The sequence below is a fragment of the Trichosurus vulpecula genome, chromosome 3 (assembly GCF_011100635.1).
Source record: "Trichosurus vulpecula isolate mTriVul1 chromosome 3, mTriVul1.pri, whole genome shotgun sequence".
Lineage (NCBI taxonomy): Eukaryota > Metazoa > Chordata > Mammalia > Diprotodontia > Phalangeridae > Trichosurus > Trichosurus vulpecula.
The window spans coordinates 438,793,190-438,818,478 of record NC_050575.1 but is presented as its reverse complement, the minus strand read 5'-3'; positions in this window follow the sequence as shown (position 1 = coordinate 438,818,478).

The following is a 25,289-nucleotide window of genomic DNA, read 5'->3' as shown; positions in this document are numbered from 1 at the left end:
TTACAGGGGAGGAAACTGAGGTACAGAATTATTAAATGGTTTGCTTAAAGTTGCAATGGTAGTAACACAGTGAGAATTTGGAATGGGAACCTGTGACTCTATGTCAACACGTTTTCTACTACATCACGGTGTTTCCTTGGGTTCCCTCTCCTTGGATGTTTTCAAGCAGGGACCAGAAGACTAGTCATGGGGTATGTTACATTGGCAAGTATGTTCATGCATGGATTGGACTAGAAGGCCTCTGAGGTCTCTTCTAGCTTTCAAATTCTGTGCTTCTCATTCCATAAATTGAACTGAATGATAGCCTTAAGAGTTAATCTAGACTTGGGCTTCAATAACAGAAGCTGAAGTGCCAGAATTTGGGAAATCCAGAGTCTTATGTTCACTTCTGGTTCTCTCTCTCTCTCTCTCTCTCTCTCTCCATCCATGCACAGATAATTTTATATATATATACATATATATATATATATATATGTATATATATATATGTATATATATACATATATATATATAACAGTGTTTACACACATGATATTGGGAATGATGAATGTGCGTGACACATATATAGTTACAAACATACGTAACTACATTAACATACTTTGTAATGCATACATATAGTGGTACACATGTATATATGTATATAATACACACACATACATATGCATATATACATACATACACATGTATTGTAATATGTATGTTCATATGTATATCTTATACTCTTAGGAAATAGAATGTAGGTGTCTCATGAACTGGGATAATTTTGATCTTTATTTTTGTATCGCGAGTTCCGGCATGAGGCCTGGCATAGAGCAAGCATATAATAAATATTTGATTTTGGCTGCCCCTCTATACATGATACCACATAGCCTCTTGAACACACACATATATGCTAAGTGTAAAATCATATCTTTAATCAGAGATAACATGGTGTGGTAAAAACCACAGCAATTTGGTATCAGAAGAAAAGGGGAAACAAAATGCTGAATCTGTGATAGAAGAGAAGTCTTACAGGGGGACAGGGAAAAGAGTCTGAGTTCAAATTCCAACTTGGCTGTAAGGCCTTGAGCAAGTCACTGACACTGAGCTTCCTCATGTAGCAAAAGGAATCAGACCCAATGGGCTCTAATGTCCTTTTCATCTCTAAATCTTTGATTAAAGATCCTTCACTTTTGTGAAAAGGCTTTGTCTTGTCTTGTTGGTGGTTGTTCAAGTTATTTGCAGGTGTATCTGACTCTTCATGACTCTATTTAGGATTTTCTTGGCAAAGATATTGTGGTAGTTTGCCATTTCCCTCCCCAGTTGCTTTTACAGATGAGGAAACTGAGGCAAACAGGATTGGGTGGTTTGCCCAAGATCATGTAGCTAGTCTGTGTCTGAGGCCACATTTGAACTCAGGTCTTCCTGACTTCAGGCTCAGTGCTCTACGCACTGTGCCACCTAACTACCTGAATAGCCATGAGTGATCAACAGAGTTAGGGAGTGTGTGTGTTGGCTAGAAGACAGTAAGCAGAGGTCCCAAGGAATTGTGGGGAATACAATATAAATATAAACAACAACAACAAAACAAACACTGTTGCCCTCAACTTTCTTGAGGACACGAACTACTTCACTTTGGTCTCTGTAGTCCCAGGACCTAGTATAATACCTGGCACATAGCAAGTACTGCTAACAGAAATGAACTGAATTGAGTTGAGTTCAACTAAATTAGGATAGAATTTTGGCTTCTCAACAAATGGACATAAAATTGTGGGAAGGGAATCCTAGATCCCAGAACACAGCCTAGATGTACCAAATTCCTGTTCTTAGAACTCCATTTGTCAACAATTCTAATCTGTTTGAAAACTTCTGTCTGTGACAGGGGCTGAGTAGGAAGGATCTGCAATGTGGAAGGAGGGAAATTTGAGAATTCACATCACACATATTCACAAATACTTCGATCTTTTTCCTTTCTGTGCCCGTTTCTAATTAAATGTCTGCTATACCTGCACTGAATGTTAAGAAGTAGGTCTCATTCTTTCCCTTAAAATCCTCTCTATAGGATTTGAGAGGAAAAGAAAACACACACACACACACACTCATACACACACGCACACACACTCTGTCACACATACACACACACACTCTCTGTCACACATACACACACACACACTGTCACACATACACACACACACACTCTCTCACACAGACACACACGCGCACACATGCACAAACACACATACCAAACTTGGTCTAGATTAATAACGCTTTTTTTGTGTCTGGAAAAGTTCTCGATTCATTGCAAATGACTAAAGTGCTGTATAAATGCGAGCGATTGTTATTGTCATCTGCCTCTTGTTCTAATCTTTTGTTGGGATAAAAGGATGTTATGTAATTAGTACCGTATTATTTTGTTCTCACCTTTATGTTTGATAGAATTCTAAATGAAATGGTTCTAAAATAAGCCACTTTCTTGCGATCATTATTTTGTTTTTACTGTTAAGAACACTATTTCCAGGTGGATAGAATAATCGATTTTATAACTGAAGGAAAGGATCAGGACATAGGTATATTTTCTTTTGACCAGGTACCTAGAACATAACAGATGCTTAATAAAGGTTTGTGGATTGACTTACTGAAAGTATCTTCAAAATAACTCCAACAACAAACAAAATTGCAAGGATAAAGGATACTTCTTCCCATTCCCATAAAGAGTTGATTTCTTCTCCTAGGTCCCTAATATTTTGAAACTTTTATGTTCTTCATTGTTTGGATGTTAATGGGATTTGTCTTTGCTTTTGTGTTTCTATCCCAATTATTTGTCACATAATAAGCAATGAATAAATGCTTTTTCGTTCATTCATTTGATATGATGATATCTATTTTAAAATGTTATTATTCGATTCTTGTGAATCAAGATCATGTTCAGGTAAATATAGGTGACAGATCTGTCAATGAGGATACCTTATTTTAGTACATTTTATAAGGTGAAATCTCAAGGCTACTGGAGGGATTTGTTTATGTTGTGGTGACATTTATCTTCATCATCATCGTCATCATCATCAAACTACTATAATGCATGATGGAACACCAATTCATAATAAATGAACTGAAATGAATTAATGGCGCTACCTCTCCTAACCGGATTCCAGGTTTGGTATCAACAGTAGGCAGGACAATCAACTAGTGAGAAGCTTGAGGAAATATGATTTTATGATGGAGAAAGCTCTAGTTAATAAGCAAAGAATCACTTATTGAATCTCTCTTTGAAGCCTTGCCTTCCAAGACACATCACAGGACAGCCCTAGAGCCCAGAAGCTGCTGGCTTCAGAAATCCAGAGTAGACAGAAGAGAGATTTTTCTCTGATTGCCTCAAAAGCTTTCAGACAAAGGAAATTAAACCAGCTTCAAAAGAGTTCCTGTCTATTATTGTGTTGCTAAGTGGTGGGTGAATCTGAGGCTAACATCCTAAACAATATAGGCATTGGCTGAAAGAAGCAGATCATGCCTCCAACAGACCTCTACCTAATGTCACTGGAGACCTCATATTATCATCATCACCACTTTCTGGATCTGGGAATGGCCCAGAGCCAGGACAGGCAGTGAGCTTTCCTATTACAGGCAGTCAGCCATGAAGCTGGCTTTGGAGAGAGTGGTGAGACCATTTAATCCAATCGAATAAGGCATTTATTAAGTGACTATTAAGTGTCCCTGAGAGAAGCAGTGTGGGACATAGTGAATGAAGAGCCACCTTCTGATTTAGAATGACCAAGGCCTGTCTTGGTCACATACTAGCTAATAAGTGATTGAAAGATGGAGGATAGATATAAATAGAGAGGAGAGAGAGAGAGAGAGAGAGAGAGAGAGAGAGAGAGAGAGAGAGAGAATCAATAAATATAGATGTGACAGACAGATGATAGATCATTGCTAGATAAAAGCATCTCTTAAATATTTGCTTTTTACCAGGCACTGTGAGAAGTGTTGAGGATATAATATAAACAAGACATTAAGGGATTTGCATTCTATTGGGGAAAGAGAACAAGTAAGGGAGAGCTAGAAATGGGGAACAGAAAGGCTCTATTTCCTCTAGCATGGTGCAGAGCTAGCAAGAAGTGACACAAAGGCCTAGGCTTGTGTGATGGCAAGCAGGGTGGGCTTTTTGCCTTCGGTTTTTTCTATAGGAATGCTTCTCAGCATTAAGGCAGTCAATTACCTTTGATGAGTCTTGCCTTTCAAATGTAATGGTAAGCAAAGTGGGACATTTTGTTGTCCTTTGTTCTGGAATGCTTCTCAACACTGAGGTGTCTTTGATGAGTCTTGGCTTTGTTTCAATCACCCTTTTGCTAAGTAGATACTAAGCCCCAGGTCTCTGAGAAGTGTACCTATAATCTGATGGTGGTGTTTTGTTTTGGGGGTTTCACTCATTGGATGAGTGGTCCCATGGTTTGGCCAGACAGAGCTCTGGGTAGCAGTTAAGACCTTCCCCTCTTTGAAAACCCAGATGTTGGTGCTTCTCTCTCTGGTAACTATGTATTATGATTTGGTCAAAAAGATAGAAGCCTGTCTGTTGATTTGTGTTATTTTGCTCTGTTTATAATTCCTGTTTGTAATTTCATTTTGTATTTCCTCTGAAGTTCAAGGTGCTGATTTTTTCCCATGAACTAAGTGAATGATATATGTATATTTAATTAAAGTGAGATCATAAAGTTGCTTTCCTTAGAAAAGCAGATCAAAGAACCTCTGCTAGCAGCCCTCCTGTGTGCTGGTGTTATTGGCCTTACACAACCACAGTAGCGGCATGATGTTAAAGAGATGGGCATGGTGTTGTGAGTAGAGAATTCATGGCATAGAGATGGTGGGGAGGTGGTAGAGGCCTGGGTCCCACAAGATAAGGAAAGAGTTCACCTATTAGGGCAAAGGTAACCTAGGGGCATTTACCCCCAAGATCAATGGGGTACAGAGTGTATTGAGTCTAAACAATAAGACCTGAGAGGTGGATTGGAAAGGGATGTGAAAAGTTATTTTGTGTAAGAGGACCTAAGCTTTTTCAGCTAAGCCCCAGAAGGTAAAGATATAAATAGTGGGCTGGAATTTGTAAAGGGAGCAAATTTCAGATGGACACAAAGAAAAGCTTCCCAACCGGTAGTTTCCAAAATACAGTGGGCTGCTTTAAAAGAAAAGCCCCTCCCCCCGGAGGTCTTCAAGCCAAGTCTTGAAGACCATGTGTTGGACATGTATTGGGCATTCCTTTTCAAGGATGGGTTGGACACTTCATACCCTTCCAATTTGGTGACTCTGTGACTCGCTCAAGCCAAGCAGGAATAAGTCGATTGGGGGAGGGAGGGGAACAATACATTCCAATATCATGGACAGGTGATCACAGAGAAGTGACAAGACTATCTCTCCATTAAATTGTAAGTTCCTTGAGGTCAGGGACTATTTTTGTCTTATTTAATCGGTGGCTTAGCACAATGCCTGCCACATAGAAAGTACTTAATAAGGGACTACTGATTAGCTATTGCTTATTGGATAACATAAAAATTCTTCAGTCTGGCACTTAAAAGTCTTCAAAAACTTTCTCCAGCTTCTTTGCAAAGACTGATTTCACAGTACTCACCTTCTTGGACTTTACATTGCAACCCAGCTGGCCAATTTGCTATTCCCTGAAATGATCACTCCACTACCTATCTTCATGCTTTTGCAGAGGGTATACTTCATGCCTGAACTGTTTGTTCCTCAACATCATCCCTTTGAATCTCTAGGTTGTTTCAAAGATCAGCCCACACGCCATTTTCTCTAGAAAACTCTATGTTCCATCTCCTCAAATAGATATTATTCTGCTGGAGGGCAGAGATCCTATCTTCCTACCTCATACAATAAATGCAAGTTATTCCTTATTATTACTGGGATAAAATCCTGACTGTCCATCACCCTCTTTTTACATAGAAAGAAACTGAGGCCTCAATGCCAGAAATATTTCACCCAAAGACAAACAGGTAAATAGAACAGTATCCAAAACTAGGTCCCCTTACTCCTGAGCATGAAAACAGAAGAAGCACCATGGTTTAGAAAACATTATCACCTATGCTTATAGACCCTAACATAGAGTAGGAATACAATAAATACATGAGTAAATCAATGTCCTCTCTCCTCGAATGAATGAATAAATATTGAGAGCATGGAATACAGATGGCAGATTGCCTTGTTCACAGGATTCAGGCTTGCTGCTGAGTTTAACCCTGGAAAAAAGTTATGATCCTGAAATGGTATTCAATATGCACAAGGTTTTTATGAAGTTAAAACCCATATGGATTGCTTACAAATTAAATATGGAATAAATGGAAAGCATAATTAAAAGTGGACACTGCAATTTTTGCAATGAACCTAGAGAAAATATAAGTGCTAGCTACAGCTTTTTAAATTATGAGAAATAAAGCTGTAGTTTCGTATTTGGATATTTGAATACACATATGTATATAGTAACAGCATGGCATAGTAGATAAAGCCTTGTCCTTTGAGTTAGGAAGAACTGGGTTCCATATAATTTCTGAGATATATTATCTATATTGTCCTACTTTTCCATCCCTTAATGTCTCAGGCACCATCGTGGCTAGTCCTACTGCTACAATATATACTATGAACCTTCACTTAAACCAATCAAGCCACCAGTGTTTGCATAGCGCCTATGAGAAGAGCTATCACTCTCAATTTTGACACCTGGGGCCAGCATCACAAAACTGCCCTGGGAAGACAATTTAGTTGAGGGCTAGATACTTCAGAATATCATTATCCTGCTCCTGGGGATGCTAGGGCAGGATAGTGCCTGGCCGAGTAGGAGCTGCCCTGGGATGTGTCCACTTGAGAGAGGAAAAGTGATATCTAAGTTTAGCTAATTTTTCCCACCAGGTTCAAAGTTTGTTTGTTCCTACCTGCTTAACGGGCAACTAGGTGGCATAGTGGATTGTTGGGCCTGGAGTCAAGATGACCTGAGTTCAAATCTGGTCTCTGACACTTACTAGCCATGTGACACTGTTTGTCTCAGTTTACTCATTTGTAAAATAAGCTGCAGAGGAAAACAACAAACCAGCCCAGTATCACTGCCAAGAAAACTCCAAAATGGAATTGTGAAGACTTGAATATGTCTGAACAACACGGACAATACTCAAGGGATATGAATGATAGCAATACCTTCTACATTTCAATGCCCTGAGGAAAAGCCTTGATCTCCTCACATTGGCTATGACACGATGAGGGATACAGAAGTCATGACTTGTTGACTTGCTTACTGATAAATGGCACACATTATTGCTCTAGGACACTAAATGATCCTTAAGGGACAGGGGGAAAAAGTAAGTGAATGCCTCTCCCAGTAAACCATTCAAAACCTGGGAGGGCCTTAAGCACCTGTGGCCCAGAGCCAGAAAGATGAAGTGACAAATTCGTCTCAATAGCCAGGATGCTCAATTTCCACAGTAGCCCCAGAGTTCTCTTGTCCCCTAGAAGGTCATGTAATGTTTCTCAGGCAGCCATAAACCCTGTTCCAGGCAGTTTTGATCAGCCAGCTGCTGGCTCCATTCAGTAGCAAAAATATATTTTCCAGAAAAAAGGCCATCATACTGATAGGCTCTCCCACACATCTCATTTTACCAAATAGCATGAAGCAAAAATGGCTCTCTTGTTCTCTCGCAATTTAATGCATATAAAAATGTGACTCCTGGCCCTGACGTGAGAGTGTGCAGATGTTTTCATTTAAGAGGCCAAAATCACTTACTCTAAGTAGCTCAATGACACCCATTTCCTCGTGTGGACCTTTTATAGAGAGTGTCCACAGCAACTCCTGGTTTAAGAACCAGCTGTTCCCAGCTGTTCACGGCAATATGCTTGAGGGATTATTGAGTTCTACCACATCCTGTCCAATGACTGAGGTAAAGGAAGCAAAAAAAGGCAGCTATTTTCAGGTAGATTGCTAGATCGAGACTCTGGAGAGACATGAGTTTAATCCTATTTAGTAGCTGCTCACCATTGGGAAAGCCACTTGCCCTTCCAGACCCTGTTTCTTTATCCATAAGCTTATAATATTGCTCGTAGTGTTTATCTCAAATCAGAGGCATTTGGAGGATCAACTGTGATCTAGAGGAAAATCTATTAGAGTTTGAAAAGCTCACAAAAAGTCTAGAAAGGCTGAATGTGATCAGGCTATACTGGGGATGCTCCAAAAAGTGTTCTAGACCAGAGTTTAGTGTAGATGCACCAGAGATTGTATGGAATTTAGATTTCCAATTCACCATATATCCCCAAGTCTTCTGACTCACAATTTGTGGTCCTTGACACAAAGAATAACACCATGCAGGGGGGTTGGGAACCACTGGCTTACCCCATGGTGGGGGTGGAGCGAGCGGATCAGGACACCTGGCATTGCTGATTGCTCTAACAGCCATTGCAGGGAAAGGGACAGATAACTGAGATAACAAAGTATGAAGGTGAAATTCAAAGAGGAATCTTGACTTTGTTTCCTCTTTATGAGATGTGACAGTGATCTCTTTGATAGTGTTGGGGAGCTAGCTCCTGAGTTGCCAAGGTTTAGCAATACCCGTGAGTGGGTCTTTAAAAAGGCAAGACACTGCAAAGGAGGTGTTAGTCAAGATGTAAGAGTGCCCCCTGGCAGTGGAGGAGAGAGCCTACTTTGGAAGGAGAGCACAGTTCTTCAAAGGGGTCACGCTTTGCCCTTTCCCTTTGAACTTCTATCACGGGCAGTGGGTGAGGGTGTAGAGGGGACTTGTTTCTCCTTTTCTCTGTCCATAACCATCTAGCAAGGTGGCCCTGGTGTTTTGGTGGTGTGACCATCACAGTCGCCTAGAGGTAGAAATCATTACTTAACTTTATAGGAAATTCTCAGGTTTGCAAAGTACTTTTGTCGGGTTTTCACTTGATTCTCACAACAAGCCGGGGCAGGGTGGAGGGGTAGATGTTGTCATCATTTTCCATATTTTACAGATGAAAGAAGTGATTTGTCCAAGGGTCACATGGGTAGTAAGGATGGGGGCAAAATTTAGACTCAAGTCTTCCTGACTTGAAGTCCAACCCTCTCTCCATTATACTGCCCGGAACATTGATATTGTGTAGCTCCTATCTCCAGAACATCTTCCTCTGTAGGAAGATGGGTGTGTCGAGCCTAGCAAGGGTATTTCAATATTCCCCTTTCCAATTTGAATGATGAGCCTGAATGAACTGAATTTATTTCAATTCAATTTGACAAACATTTATTAAATGTCTAATATGTACCAGATGCTGTCCCAGGTGCTCGAGAAGCAAAGACATAAATAAAGAGTCTTGTCCCTAGGGGACTTTAGATTAGGAGGAGATGGGGAGAAACCATATACACAGAGAAGCAAATATAAAATATATACCCAAACTGAATACAATGCAATTTGCACGAATGTAGAGATGGGTGCAGCTGGGTGGCACAGTGGATAGAGTGCTGCATCTGGAATCACCAAGACTCATCTTCTGGAGTTCAAATTTGACCTTACTACTTACTTACACACTTACTAACTGTGTGACCCTGGTTAAGTTGCTTACCCTCGTTTGTCTCAGTTTCCTCATCTGTAAAAAGAGCTGGAGGAGGAAAGACAAAGCACTCCATTATCTTGGCCAAGAAAATCCCAAAAGGGGTCAGGAAGAATTGAACACAACTGAAAAAGGCTTGTACAACAATAAAAACAAGAGATAGGGAGGTGCCTAACAATGGAGATGTAGAAAGCCTCAGGTAGGAATTGGCACTTGCACTGAGACTTGAAGGGGGCTGGAGATTTCAAGAGGCAGAGGTAAGAAGAGAAAGCTTTCCAGGCCCAAGATCCACATCGGTTTCATGGCGACAGTGATGGTGGTGGTGCTGTAATTAGGCTTGGACCATATGAATTTGATAGCGTATCTGAGTATCTCTGAGGTGGATGGGACTTTGGTGTAAACACCTTGAGGGCCCGGACTGTCTTTTGCCTCCTTTTCTTTCCCCAGCACTTAGCATAGTGTTTGGCACAGAGTAGGGGCTTAATAATTTTTTTGATTGATTTCAGCTATCATTTAGTCCAATCTGCACTACCCCCACCACACACACGCAGAACACACTTGAGAAATAAGTCATCTAGCTTTTGCTTGATGTCCTCCAGGGAGAACGAACCCACCACTTCAAAGACAGCTCATTCTACTTTCGTATTGCTCTAATTATTAAGAATTCTCTCCTGAAATGAAGAAATCTCTCCTAAAGTTCTGATTGTCCTCTTGGCAGCTTCTACCCATTGCTTCTACTTCCCTCTGCTCCCCAAAAACCAAATCTAATCTGTTTTCCATATGGCAAGCTTTCAATCCATAATAGTACTAATGATAAAAATGTTAACTATAAAATAACATTTAGATAGCATTTTAAGGTTTGCAAAGCCCTTTATATAAATATTGTATCATCTGATCCTTACAACAACCTTGGGAAGTAGGCATTACCACTATCCCCATTTTACAGATGAAAAATCTGAGTTTTGTTCACACAACTAGTAAATGTTTGAGTCACATTTGAACTCAGGACTTCTGACTCTAGTGGTAACACTTTATGCACTGCCACACTTAGATGCCACTGGTACAGTTATCACATGAGCCCTGACTCTCTTGACTTTTCTCCAGGCTAAATATCCCTCTTCCTTCCACTGACCTTCATGAGGGTCTGGATTTATGGCCCATCACCTTTCTGGTTGCTGTCTGGCTTATCACTGCCCTTCCTAAAATGTGGCATCCAGAAATGAATATGGTGCTGCAGATTTGGGCCTACTAGGATAGAGTGAAAGGGCACTGTTGCCTCCTCATTCTTAGAAACCTATGTGCCTTTGAATAAAGAGGACTGATGAACAATGATAGATAAGGATTAATGTATAATAGAATATGATGATAGATCAATGACTAATTAGGGTGAGGTGGGTTGCAGATAAAGATGAGGATGAAAACATTGAGGCTGGACTATATGACTCCTCTAGTTTCTTCCAGTTCTGGAACTCCAACTAATGATGAGCTTTCCAAACCTGATGCTGAAAATTTGGCTTTCAGCAGTGTGGGTGGTTCAAGTCATTCAAAGGTTCTCACTGATGTCGAAATCTGTGATCAAAGTAACATGTGATCAAAATTCAATGTCAAGTTAAGCAACAAATTTCTGTCAACTATATTGGTTCTAATCTTAAGTGGGGAGATGATATAATACAAACGACTTGTTGGATTGATATCAGGAAGAAGAGGAAAATCATGTGAGCTCTAGCAATGGGAAGAAGCGGTCAGTACTGAAGACCTTGTACTCCTTCTGAGTTTAAGCATCCTTTCGCTGGGTCACTTCCCCAGGTTCTCTGACCCCCTGCATTCCTACAAAAATTGAAAACTCAAGCCTGCCCAATCAGTGGTTGTGATCCTCTTCTGAATATTTAGAAATATCCAGATGCTACACAAAATTTATACTTTTCATCTGGAGAGTGGGAATCCACAAAGAGAACCTGATAAATTTCAAGAAGGTGTGATAGAGTGATAGGATTATAGAGCTCCAAAGGACCTTAGGGCCCACTGATTTCAAGCCACTCATTTGACTGAGAAGGAAGGCATAGAGAGTTTAAGGGTCACAAAGCTAGTAAGTACCTGAGAAAGAGTTCACACTCAGATTTTCCTGGCTAAATACGGCATTCAATTCGTCTAATTGCCTCTAGCCCTGTGAAACCTGGAAGAGAAAAGGTAGAAAGGGAAAGTGTCTTTAGAGTATTTCTACGCTATTTTCTTAAGGCATTAGACAAGCTGTGCAGAAGTCTTACCACAACTAGCCCTGACCTCTTGGTTGATCAAGGTGTTAAGTGCTGGTGATTCCACTCACTTGTCAGCTTAATTTGAGCAAGTGTTGTGTAATAATGGGGCATTAGTGAGAAGTTAGTGCAAAGACACCAGAAGTGCCATGGGACACATACAGCAAACCACAGAAAAAAATAAACTCCATCTGGGTGACAGCTTCATTGAAAGTCTTAATTACAATGTTACTGGTGGGAAAAATAGTTTTATAAATTCCATTATAAACAGAATCTGGATGCAAAAATCTTTTCATCTAAAAACTAATTAAACCATTATTCCCTTGCAAATTACAATGCCAAGTGGAGGTTTTTCATTTGTGAAATGCTTGCACAATGCATGACTACTTATGTTTGGAGAACAGCTCTTTAACCAGCTACAAGCCAATGTACCCAGCAGAATTCAAGAAAGAAAAATGAAGGAGAGACAATCTCAAGAAATGGAAAGGTGGATTGAGAAGAAGCCAATAAAGATCTCTCTCTCTCTCTCTCTCTCTCTCTCTCTCTCTCTCTCTCTCTCTCTCTCTCTCTCTCTCTCTCTCTCTCTCTCTCCCTCTCTCTCTCTCTCTCTCTCTCTCTCTCTCTCTCTCTCTCTCTCTCTTTCTCTCTCTCTCTGTCACACACACACACACACACACACACACACACACACACAGAGGGGAACTCTTCTTCTAGAATTAGAACACAAGAATGCAACCAAGCATAGGAGAAGTAACACAGGGCTTGAAATCAGAAAGAACTGGGTTCAAAGTCACCTTGGGCTATTTTCTAGCTGTGTGCCCCTCACCAATTCACTTGTACTCTGGATCCTTAGGTTACTCACCCACAACCTAGGGATTATTGTAGTGTCTATCTCATAGATCATAGAATCTAAGCTTTAGAAATGAAAAAAGATCCTAGATACCATCTGGTCAAATCCCCTCATTTTACAAGTGAGGAAACCAAAGCCCAGAAAGATTAATTAACCAACCCAAAGTCACACAGGATCTTCATGATGCTCAAATGAGAACAAAAGTACTTAGTAAATCTTAAAGTTCTATAGAAAGATGTGTTATTGTTAGCAGGAGTAGGGAGGTGAATATGAAGATTTTCTTCCTTTTTATTTACAAGGGACTTTGTCATAATAGATGCAAGGTAGTCAGTGACAGAATTTTTATCTCCTCATTTAACAAATGAGGAGACAGATTCTAAGAAATTAAAAGAATGATAGAATAACAAAGAAAGAAAATGGGAAGTTATGAAGTAAAACTGAGAATAATGATATTGCAAAAGAGAAAGTCCCACCTGACATCAGCTATGATCCTACATGAAAGAGAGAAAGGAATATGCAGGAATACAGAGAAAAAAGAAAATGAGATGGTTTTTTTAAGAAACAAGAGTTTAAGGATGAGCCTGTTAGAACAGATCCAGGGCAAATTGGTAACAATCAGATGTATTAGTGTGAGCTTCACCCTGAAATCAATTATGCTCCTCATGCCCTTTTCTTCAATTACACTACCATGACCCAATTTTAAACCACAGGAAGACTCAGTTAATTTTCTCAAGATACGCCTCTACTATACTCAAAGAAAACTCAGTGGCCTAAATCTCATGCCCCCCACCCAACACACACACATACACGTGTGTATATATGCATATATAGGTAAAATACATATAGGTGTATGTGCCTGTATATATATATATATATATGCACATATATATGTATATATGTATATGCACATACGTGTGTTTGTGTCAGGCTGATTATTTACTTTCTAGAATCATTTCTCTTTAAAGGATTCAATACAATGCTATTTTAAACAGTGCTTCTCAGTACTTGTTTACTAATCATTAATAATGTGGTGGGAGGGGGAAGCCGGGCAATTAACTAAGCTATTCGTAGTCACTGACAGGTGAAGAGCAGACAGAAGGGGGTGCAATCACTTACTAGCTGTGTGACCAAGGGCAAGTCACTTCATCTTACTTTCCTCAGTTTCCTCATCTGTAAAATGAGCTGGAGAAGAAAATGGCAAGCTTCTCTGTTAAGAAAACCCCAAATGGAGTCATTAAAAGCCAGGCACAAGTGAAACAACTAAACAACATCTCAAGAAGACAGAGACATCATTCAGGAAAGGCACTGACTCTAGAATCAGAAGATTTGGGTCCAAGTTTGCTAACTATGTGACCTTGGATGAGTCACTTAAAGTTTCTTGGGGGTTAGAAATAGCGGAACGGACTATGACCATTAAGTTGATGAAAAGGTTTGGATTTATACCTATATTTTCAGAATCATATCTATTGTGAGACGTGAGAAAATGACAGTAACAGCTTGCTGTTATAGAATCCTTTATTATAAAATAACATTTTTTCATTCAATTATTTAATTTAAGCCTTTCAGTTCAAATCCATTCAGCAATATTTATTAAGATCCTACTATGCACAGGGCAGCGTGCTAGAGGCTAGAGACACAAATCTGAAAAGCCCCATCCCTGCCTTGAAGGGGTTAATAAGCTAAAGGGTTCGGAGGTATTACAGCTACACAAATAATAATGAGAAAAATTAAGATGTCTCTGGGAGGTGGATGTAGTAGGTACTGTCAAGGGCATAAGGAGATTCGGGTGACATACCTTTGTCTCTGTATGTTGGCATGAATGGGGCTGATTTTCCCTGAGGTGCAACACAGAGTCTTCCAGGACCCCTGGCCCCACACTAAATGGTTCAGCTAGCTCTTCTCCCTCAGCCATTCCTGGTTTGCCACTGCCAGGGTCCCATCCTCATGGTGTCCTTCTCTGAGGGCCTGCCTCCCCCCACCACAGTGGTTCTCTAGTTCCTCCTCAGGACTGGGAGATAAGAGGCTCTTGGTCATGCCACAAGTATTTGCCTGGGCCATGCTCTGAGGAATCCTGCTCTTCGTACTTTCAGCATGACGGTATTCAGGGTATATCCCCTCGTTTCCTTAGTTTAATTGGATTTATCCTAATTGCAATTCTGGATATCATTAGCCCGATTTTCCATAAAAGGAAACTGAGGTTTAGATGGGGGCTGATCCTTGGTCAAGATCACACTGGGGTAGTACTAAGTAATGATGCTAGACTGAAAATCCAGCTCTTCTGACTAAGCTTGGCAGCCTCGTGCCCTTTCCTTTGAACCTCATGTTCTATCCAGTTATGTATTTTGTGTTGTTTGCTCACCTCCTTCACTAGCAAAATGCAAAAAAAAAAATGCATATATAAAGGATTTTTTTTTAAAAAAAGTGTTAACTTTTATCTTGCTTTGCCCATTAATTAAATGATGACCCACCAGGAAGCTATTGCCACTCTTACGGTATCATAACAACCCCGCCCAAAGTTCCCTTTCATTTCTGGCATCCCTCTGCCCTCCCTCTTTGGGTAAGGCACTGCAGAATTACAGTAGCTATTTTGGGCACTCTCAGAGGTGTATCTTTCCCCTAAGACAAAACTTCAATCAGAGAAGGCTCTCAAAGGACCTAAGAGAAAGCAGCGACATACGACATACTGTATTTTCTTCCATTCTCCTGAAAAACTGCTGAGAACAAATGGGAACAGATATTTTCAGGCATTTTTAAAGAGAAAGACTTAAGGAAAAAGCCAGGAATCCCCTTTAAACAATTCTTAGACATTTTGCTCTTTCATTCCATCTACTTCCAATCTTATTAACAAAAGTTTTCTTTATAAGCACTTACTGTATGCAGAGAACTGAGCTAAGCTTTGAGGGAGCAATGCATTGTGGGTAAAATAGGGATCTATTCCCCATATGGAGAAATTCATAGAAATATAATAAGTATTATTACATATTTAGTACATAATGCAAAATACTGTGCAATCATGATGTCAAATCACGTTATGTGGGGTCTGAGAGGAAGTCACTACTGATCTGAGAGAGGAAGGCTCATGAGTAGTCCTGATAATAATTCACATTAAAGTTTGGACAGGTTCCACAACAACTCTGTGAACCCTATGATCAGAAAAGGTATTATCAATATTTACAAGAAAAATAAGGCCCACTGTCTCACTTTTGTATCCATAACTGTTGTGCCTACGTAACTGTTATCCAAAGAATTCTTTTTAATTCACTCCCTCCTGCAGTACAAGTGACTTGTTCACAATCACCCAGTTGGTAAGTACCTAAGGCCGGGATCTCATTATGCATTGGGGATTTCATGGAAGAGTTAGTGTTTGATTAAGCTTTGAAGGAAGGGTTAGTATTGAGCAGGTAAACAGGAGAAGGAAAGAAAATTCTTGCCTATAAGCAGGAGAAAGCCATTTCCATCATTTATTACCATTTAAGTGAAAGAAATTCATTTGTTAAAGGTTGTTAACATTCGGCTTTAATTCTAGTTGTAGGCAACAAGATTAGATGTAATTGGGTAAATGATACAAGTGTCGTTTTCCCACACACGGATGGGAATGGAGCACCCACTTAATTAACAGTGGTATGAAAAAGGAAATAGGATTAATGAATGGTTAATATAAGTTCCATTTTGCTATTGGGCTAATCAGCAGTTCCATTAAAAATTTATTTTTTAGCCAAGATTTATTGCAAGTAGGGTTTTTAAGATATATTTTATGTCTTTCAGAATAATTTCTAACTCACAGTGTAATTTCTGAGATGATGTTTGCAGCATGATGTGTGTGTGTGTACATGCAAAACTCTTTATATGGATATAAAGCAGTGAAAATGTCAGCAGGGTTGAAGACTCATTTCTAAGGTCTCCTAGTCAGAATTTTGTAATCTCTGAAAAGACACGTGTCAGAGAATAAGAACAGACTCCACAACTAGTTCAAGTCAGTTTTAGGTGACACCAGCCTTGATGGCTAACATTTTATTTTACTTTGTTTGTGGGTTTGTTTGGTTTTGGTTTGGTCTGGTTTTTTACTGTTTTCTACGTCCAAGACCTCAGGTCATTTAGAGCACAGCCCAAAGTCTCCAAAACTTCCTTAGTAACTCACACAAAACTGGGGCACACAGGCTTATTGAGAAAGTCCCTCGGCTAACCAGACCCTCCCTCCACCACCCCCCTAAGCATTGCTGTCCATATTCCAATACATAAATAAACAGATATATACATATACACATATAAACATGCATACCTGTGTGTATATGGATTTGGAGACATATATTTAAATAGAAAAGCAGGCTCCACAGGTGAGTCTTTGTTTGTTTCCTTCATATGCTACCAGTAAATTTCATTGGTTCTTTCCCTGCAATCATATCCCCCATCGGAAAGGCATAGCTGCAAAGGGTCTCAAGAAATTCTATGTCCACTAGAGATCGAACTGGAAAGGTGGCTCAATATGCAGAGCATAAAGGTCCTGACCCTAATATTGTATGTATATATGCATGTATGTATCCCTTAAAACTTTTGTGGTCATTGGATTTTTGATTAGGGCATACTTTAAGCTATGTACTGCTTTCGACTAGCATATAGAATCCAAGTATGCAATGAGAACTAGAGCTAACATTTATATAGAGTTTATGGTGTACAGAAGGATCTTCAATCCATTACCTCATGTGATCCCCCTAATAACCCTGCCAATCAGTACCTGTTTTTATCCTGTTTTTATAGATGAAGAAGCTCAGGGTGACAGAGATCAAGTGACTGAGTAGAATCGCACACCTCCTCAGCACCGAGGTGGTGCAGGAGATAGAACCTTGGGCCCAGAGACAGGAGCCAGACTTATCTTCATGAGTTCAAATCAGAAACTTGCTAGCTTTGTGACTCTGGGCAAGTCATTTAGCCCTGTTTTCTTTAGTTCCTCGTCTGTAAAATGAGCTGGAGAAGGAAATGGCAAACCACTCTGGTGTCTTGGCCAAGAAACCCCAAATGGGGTCACAAAGAGTCTGTCACAACTGAAATGACTCAGTAACAATATACACCTCCTAAGTGTCTGAGGAGGAATTTTAATCTCTGCCTTCCTGATTCCAGTTCTAGCACACAAGCTACGTACACCACAGAACAGAGGATGATTGTACACATTGCAACCAGGTTTATGGCCTTAGGAAATGAAGCATTGCTCATTTTACTAAAAACAACACAATACAACACAACACAAGTTCCCATTTAAACATGAATGAAAATTCTGATGAAGGTGTGAAAAAAGACACATTTAATCCACTATATCTGAAGCAAATGTTCACTGAATGAAAATAAAGCATGCATAGAATTGGATCAGACTTCCAAGAATCCTGTTTATATACAGATTTCCAAGAACATCTCTGTGGCATCAAAGAAGGTATTCATACATCTATTCATATATCCAAATAACCGATAATACCAAATGGTTAGTCCCTATGATCTCCCGGCATCCACACAATATCAAGAAAACTCTAGGCGGGGCCCTAGAGCATTGGATGAGCCCCCTGAAGCAAATGGACATGTTCAAATGTTTCAGAAGATGGGATGGGGTGGATGAGTCATGATATGTGTTATTGGAGGAGAATACCATGCCCCCCTCCCACCATACACCTCCCCCAGTTGATGAAATCATCAATCTACTACAATATTAAAATATCATATCAGGAGAAAGCCAAGAGCCCTCTTGTATTTATACCCTAAACAGTTAATCACATTGGCACCTGTCTTTATAGACAAGATAAAGCAGGTCGATTCTTGTTTTGAAGCATGGGAAGACCATTTTTGTGATTTATTTTCATTGAAGTAAAAGAAATATGTTTGTATTTCTGTACAGACATTGTCAGATAATATTTATAATCTATGGAAGCATCCAGAGAATGTTAATTCAGAGAAGGAGAGAGGAAGAGAGGGAGGGAGGGAGTGAGAGAGTGAGAGTGAGAGAGAGAGAGAGAGAGAGAGAGAGAGAGAGAGAGAGAGAGACAGAGAGACAGAGAGAGAGAGAGAGAGAGAGAGACAGAGAGACAGAGAGAGAGAGAGAGAGAGAGAGAGAGAGAGAGAGAGAGAGATTTACTTATTTATGAATTCAGAGAAATGATAATATAATAGAACATAGAATGTCTGACCTATACAGCGCTTCAGAAATTAGAATGTTGCAGTGAGGATTGTGAAAGACCTCAGAGCATCAATTGTTAGAACTAGAAGTGACCTTAGAACATAGAATGTTAAAATATGTAGAGAACATAGCATGTCAGAACCAGAAGGAACCTTAACCTTTAGAATGTCAGAGCTAGAAGGGATTAAGAGTAAAAAATCTTTCAACATACAACATAGACTTATCAGAGCCATCAGGGACCAAAAAAGAAAGAATATGTCAACATAGAACATGCAAATGTCAGAAATAGGGGGACCTTAGAGGAAACAGTGTCATAACATACAACATGTAATTTCAGAATAGGAAGAGATTTGAGATAATAGACTGTCAAAGCTGCAAAGGATTTTAAAGATCACATGATCTACCTCCTTCTTTTATAGATAGTTTTTTTTTAAAAATGAAGCAAGTCTATGTATGAGGGGTGGTGGTGGTAATGGTGGTGATGGTGATGGTGTGACTCACTTGTCCAAGATAGTAACATCTACTCTCAGGCAGAGGGACAATGAAAGTGAAATGTTAAACCGAGTTCACACTGACTTCTGTTATCTACTCTAATCTCTTGACCAAAGACTCTGAAAACGTTCTTTTTAGGAGCTGGCTAATTAGACTCATCACTTCATGTTCACTGAAGATGTTATATCTGCTGCCACAGGGGAATTGGAAGAAAGAATATAGGACACTAAATGTAAAGTAAATGGGGAAAAAAAGAAAAGTTAGTCATCACCAGAGATTTGAGATATTCATTGTGCATATAACCACTTGGGAATGCTGTTTACCCCAAACTCATCAGCGTCTAGGGTGTATTTATGAAGCATGGACATATATCATAGAGGATTTAGGTATGTAAAGGACATAAATTAGGGTCCCACCCCTTCTTATTACAGATGAGCAAAATCAATCCCAAAGAGGTAAGGGAACAAAGAAAACAGAGCTGGGATTTGAACCCAGGTCCTCAGATGCCAAATTCATGTGTTTTCTCCATCAGTTTCAAAATGAGATTGGAAAGGAGTATAAATACCTATTCATAGACAACCCAAAGGAATAAAAGTCTTTATAGGAATACCTTGGAGACACAGGGCACCTAGGCCGAGCAGTGGATAGAGTACCAGCCCCAGAGTCAGGAAGACCTGAGTTCAAACACAGCCTCAGACACTTACTAGTTGTGTGACCCTGGGCAAGTCACTTAACCCTATTTGCCTCAGTTTCCTCATCTATAAAATGAGCTGCAAAAGGAAATGGCAAACCACTCCAGTACCTTTGCCCAGAAAACCCTAAAAAGAGTCACAAAGAGTTGGACGCAATCAAACAACAACAACTTTAGATTGCAAATTAATTTCCCTTTCCAGTGTGCTACACAGCAAATCTAATTGTTACAGGGGAAAAAATAATCTTCTCAAATATAAAGTGATTCGTAAAATCTTAAGATTTATTTATTTATTTATTTTTCTTTTTTATTTATTCATTTAATATTTTTAGTTCTCAGCATTGATTTTCACAAGAGTTTGAATTACCCATTTCTACCCTCCCCCCACTCCAAGAGGGCATATATTCTGGTTGCCCCATTCCCCAGTCAGCCCTCCATTCTGTCACCCCACTCCCCCCAATCCCCTTTTCCCTTATTTTCTTGTAGGGCAAGATAGATTTCTATGCCCCGTTGCCTGTATATCTAATTTCCTAGTTGCATGCAAAAACTTTTTTTTGAACATCTGTTTTTAAAACTTTGAGTTCGAAATTCTCTCTCCTCTTCCCTCCTAACCCACCCTCCCTAAGAAGGTGGGCAATTCCACATAGGCCACATGCGTATCATTACATAAAACCTTTCCACAATACTCATGTTGTGAAAGACTATATTTTGCTCCTTCCTATCTCATTCCCCTTTATTCAATTTTCTCCCTTGACCCTGTCCTTTTTTCAAAAGTGTTTGCTTTTGATTACCTCCTCCCCCTATCTACCCTCCCTTCTATCATCCCGCCTTTTTATCTCCTTGCTCCTTCTTTCCTGTGGGGTAAGTGTGTTGGCAAACAAAATGGAATCTTAGCACTCAGTTCAAGCAAGTGCCCTTGAAGAGTTTGGCCTTTGCTTCCCTGATTAGATTGGGAGTTCTTGGTGTCCTCCTTGCCTCAGGGGAGGGCCTAGCTTACATGGGTTTGAGTGACATGTTTGGGACATCAGAGGCTTTTAGACCATGTGGGCTTAAGTTGGCTCTTTGTGATGATTTCAGACCACATGGGTGAGTTGCATGTGTGACTCACTCTTGACCCTGAAAAAGATATAAAACCAGGGGTTTGCTTTCTCTTTTTTGCAGCTCTTACCCACAGGCATGGTGGCACACTTGACTCTGGGCCAGACCTTGTTATGAGCTCCCTGGCTGAACTAAGATGTTGGTAACTATGAATTGTATTTGGTCTGTCTGTCAATGTTTGTAATTTGTTTGTATTTGTTCCGAAGTTCATGGTGCTGGCTTTTTCCCCTGCACTAAGTGAATGGTATTTGTATGATGAAGTAAAGTAAGCTTGTTAACCCCTTAACGTTGCTTTCCTTAGTAAAGCAGATCAAACGAATCTGGGCTTTCGCAGCATGCTGGTAGCATGCTTGTTGTTGGGCTTGTGTTGGTTTTTCACTCCCACAGCAGCTGCTAGCCAGATTGTTGAAACAGTAAGATACTCAAGTGAGTGTGTGTGTTATTCCCTCCCCAGGTCAATTCCTATGAGAACAAGATTCACTCATTCCCCCTCACCTGCCCCCTCTACCCTTCCTACAGAACTGCTTTTTCTTGCCACTTTTATGTGAGATAATTTACCCCATTCTCTCTCTCTCCCTTTCTCCCTCTCTCAATATATTCCTCTCTCATCCCTTAATTTTATTTTTTTTTAGATATCATCCCTTCATATTCAACTATCCCTGTGCCCTCTCTCTCTATATATATATGTATATTCCCTTCAGCTACCCTAATACTGAGGTCTCATGAATTATACATATCATCTTTCCATATAGGAATGTAAACAAAACAGTTCCACTTTAGTAAGTCCCTTATGATTTCTCTTTCTTGTTAACTTTTTCATGCTTGTCTTGATTCTTGTGTTTGAAAGTCAAATTTTCTATTTGGCTCTGGTCTTTTCACTGAGAAAGCTTGAAAGTCCTCTTTTTATTGAAAATCCATATTTTGCCTTGGAGCATGATACTCAGTTTTGCTGGGTAGGTGATTCTTGGTTTTAAACCTAGCTCCATTGACCTCCAGAATATTGTATTCCAAGCCCTTCAATCCCATAAGGTAGAAGCTGCTAGATCTTGTATTATCCTGATTGTGTTTCCACAATCCTCAAATTGTTTCTTTCCAGCTGCTTGCAGTATGTTCTCCTTGTTCTGGGAGCTCTGGAATTTGGTGACAATATTCCTAGGAGTTTTCTTTGGGGGATCTTTTTCAGGAGGCAATCAGTGGATTCTTTCAATTTCTATTTTTTTTTCTCTGGCTCTAGAATATCAGGGCAGTTCTCCTTGATAATTTCTTGAAAGATGATGTCTAGGCTGTTTTTTTGGACATGGCTTTCAGGTAGTCCAATAATTTTTAAATTCTCTCTCCTGGATCTATTTTCCAAGTCAGTGGTTTTCCCAATGAGATAGTTCACATTGTCCTCCATTTTTTTCATTCCTTTGGTTCTGTTTTATAATATCTTGATTTCTCACAAAGTCACTAGCTTCCACTTGCTCCAATCTCATTTTTAAGGTAGTATTTTCTTCAGTGGTCTTTTGGACCTCCTTTTCCATTTGGCTAATTCTGCCTTTCAAGGCATTCCTCTCCTCATTGGCTTTTTGGAGCTCTTTTGCCATTTGAGTTAGTATATTTTTTAAGGTGTTGTTTTCTTCAATATTTTCTTCAGTATTTTTTTGGGTCTCCTTTAGCCAGTCATTGACTTGTTTTTCATGGTTTTCTTGCATCACTGTCATTTCTCTTCCCAATTTTTCTCTATTTCTCTAACTTGCTTTTCCAAATCCTTTTTGAGCTCTTCCATGGCCTGAGACCAGTTTGTGTTTTCCTTGAAGGTTTTTGATATAGGCTCTGTGAGTTTGTTGACTTCTTCTTGCTGTATGTTTTGTTCTTCTTTGTCACCAAAGAAAGATTGCAAAGTCTGAATCTGAATCTGAGTCTGTTTTCGCTGCCATGTTCCCAGCCAACTTACTTACCCTTGAGTTTTTCGTGGGGGTATGACTGCTTGTAGAGTACAGAGTACTTTGTCCCAAGCTTGAGGGGCTGCACTGTTGTTTTCAGAGCTATTTCTACACGGCAAGCTCTGCCACACCAGCGCTACTCCTCCCCCAAGAACCGCCAACCCGGACTGGACTCAGATCTAAGCTGGCTCTGCATTCCTGCTCAGATCCACCACTTAATTCCTCCCACCTGGTGGGCCTGGGGCTGGAAGCAACTGCAGCTGTAGTTCTATAGCTGCACCACCTCCACTGCCCCGTGGCATGGCTGAACCCACGAACTCCTTTCAGTCTTGCCCAGCGGCTTTTCCCACTAACCTTCCCTGTTGTCTTTGGTGTTTGTGGGTTGAGAAGTCTGGTAACTGCCACAGTTCACTGATTCAGGGCACTGGGGCCTGTTCTGCCTGGCTCCCAGTCTGGTTGGTCCACATGGCCCATGCTGGGCTCTGCTTCATTCTGCTCCCAGGTCTGTGGGATAGACCTTACACCATGACCATACAGGCTTTCCTGGGCTGGAGCCCTGATTCCTTATGCTATTTCATGGGTTCTGCAGTTCTAGAATTTGTTTAAAGCCATTTTTTTATAAGTGTTTGGAGGGACCTGGGTGGGAGCTTATGGAATTCCTTGCTTTTCAGCTGCCATTTTGGCTCTGCCCCAACCCCCCCAAAATCTTAAGATTTAAACGAAATTCATGAAGATAGTATAAAGTAGTAGAAAAAGGCCTGGACTTCAATGAATCAAGAAATAAACATCTATTAAGTACCTAGTACATGCTAGTCACTGTACTAAACATTGTCATGAAACTAAAAGGAAACTCCCTTTTTGGGAGAATCTTGCATTTAAACACTTGTCATGTGACTGTGACCAAGTCACTTAACCCCTTGGAGTCTCAGTTTCCTCACACGTGAAATGGGATACCCATAGAACCTATTTCAAAGAATTGCTACATCTAAAGAAGGTAATATGCTTTTCCAAATATAAAATACTGTATAAATGCCAGTTGTTATCCATTGGGAGCCAAAAAAGACATTTAATTTTAGTCCATTTTTCATATTACAAACAAGGAAACTGAAGTCCAAAGGAGATGATTTGTTCAAGGTCAAATAGCAAGCCATTGGTGATAGCAGCAACAACAGTAACTGGGCATTTATAAAGTGCTTTAAGGCTTTAAAAACCATTCTATAACTATTTCGGTTTTTCCCTCACAACAACCCAGGGAGGTAGATGGTCTTATTATCCCTATTTTACAGATGAGGCCTACTAGCATCAGGGTCTCTTGGGTCCCATTACTGAGCTCTTGGTTGTATATCATGTTATCTTCCTTAGAACGTTACTATAATCTCTCAGCAAATGCAAGTATTCTCCCCAGCATTCCATAGATGTGATGGTCCAGCATCTGACTGAGGACTTCTAAAGACTGATAACTCACCACTTCTTGAGCTAATCTGTTCCCTTGACGGACAGTGCCCATTTGAGAAAATTATTCTTAGAATAAGGCAACATATGCCTCAACCACTGTCCCTCTCTTTGTCAGAGTAAGACAAAACTGCTCTTCCCAGTTATACAAGCTAGTCTTTCAAAGACAAGATAACTATGCTATCGTAACCCTATCTCCTCATCCCCAGATTAATCCATCGTAACTCCATTAAGCATCCTTCACACAACATGGTTTCCAAGTCCACCACTGTCTTTGGCAACTTCCTGTGTTCATACTTGAGTATGACAATGTCCAAAGCCTTGCAAGTTTGGGTCAAATAGAATGAACTACTCTCACTGTGGGCAGGGTGTATTTCTAATTTTAAACTAAGGGTAAATCAGAAACATTCAACACCAGAAACAATAGCTTGTCACAAACAACTCTTGGCTTCAGATAATGCTTGGCAACTGAAGACCTGAATCAAGTTCAAAAGGGGTTTGAAGATAGAAATCTTTGTATTTCACTGTATCCAGCACTGAATATGTCAATATTGGGCTTTCTGAATCGTTTTCTTTTATGATGTGGCATGGCTTTCTGCCAGGATGGCAAAGGAGTCGATATCTATGGAACCACAAACTCCTGTTTTGATGGATTGGCTTTGAACATTATGTTGATAACTGGCATGGTTAATGTTTGGTTTACTCAGATACTCTAGGGTAACTGAGCTCAAGTGGGAGGGTATTCCCTCTACAAATTTCAACCCACCAATCCTTACTTAGACTATGTATTGTCCACAAGCTTCCATCTATTTGGGTTTTTTTCTTT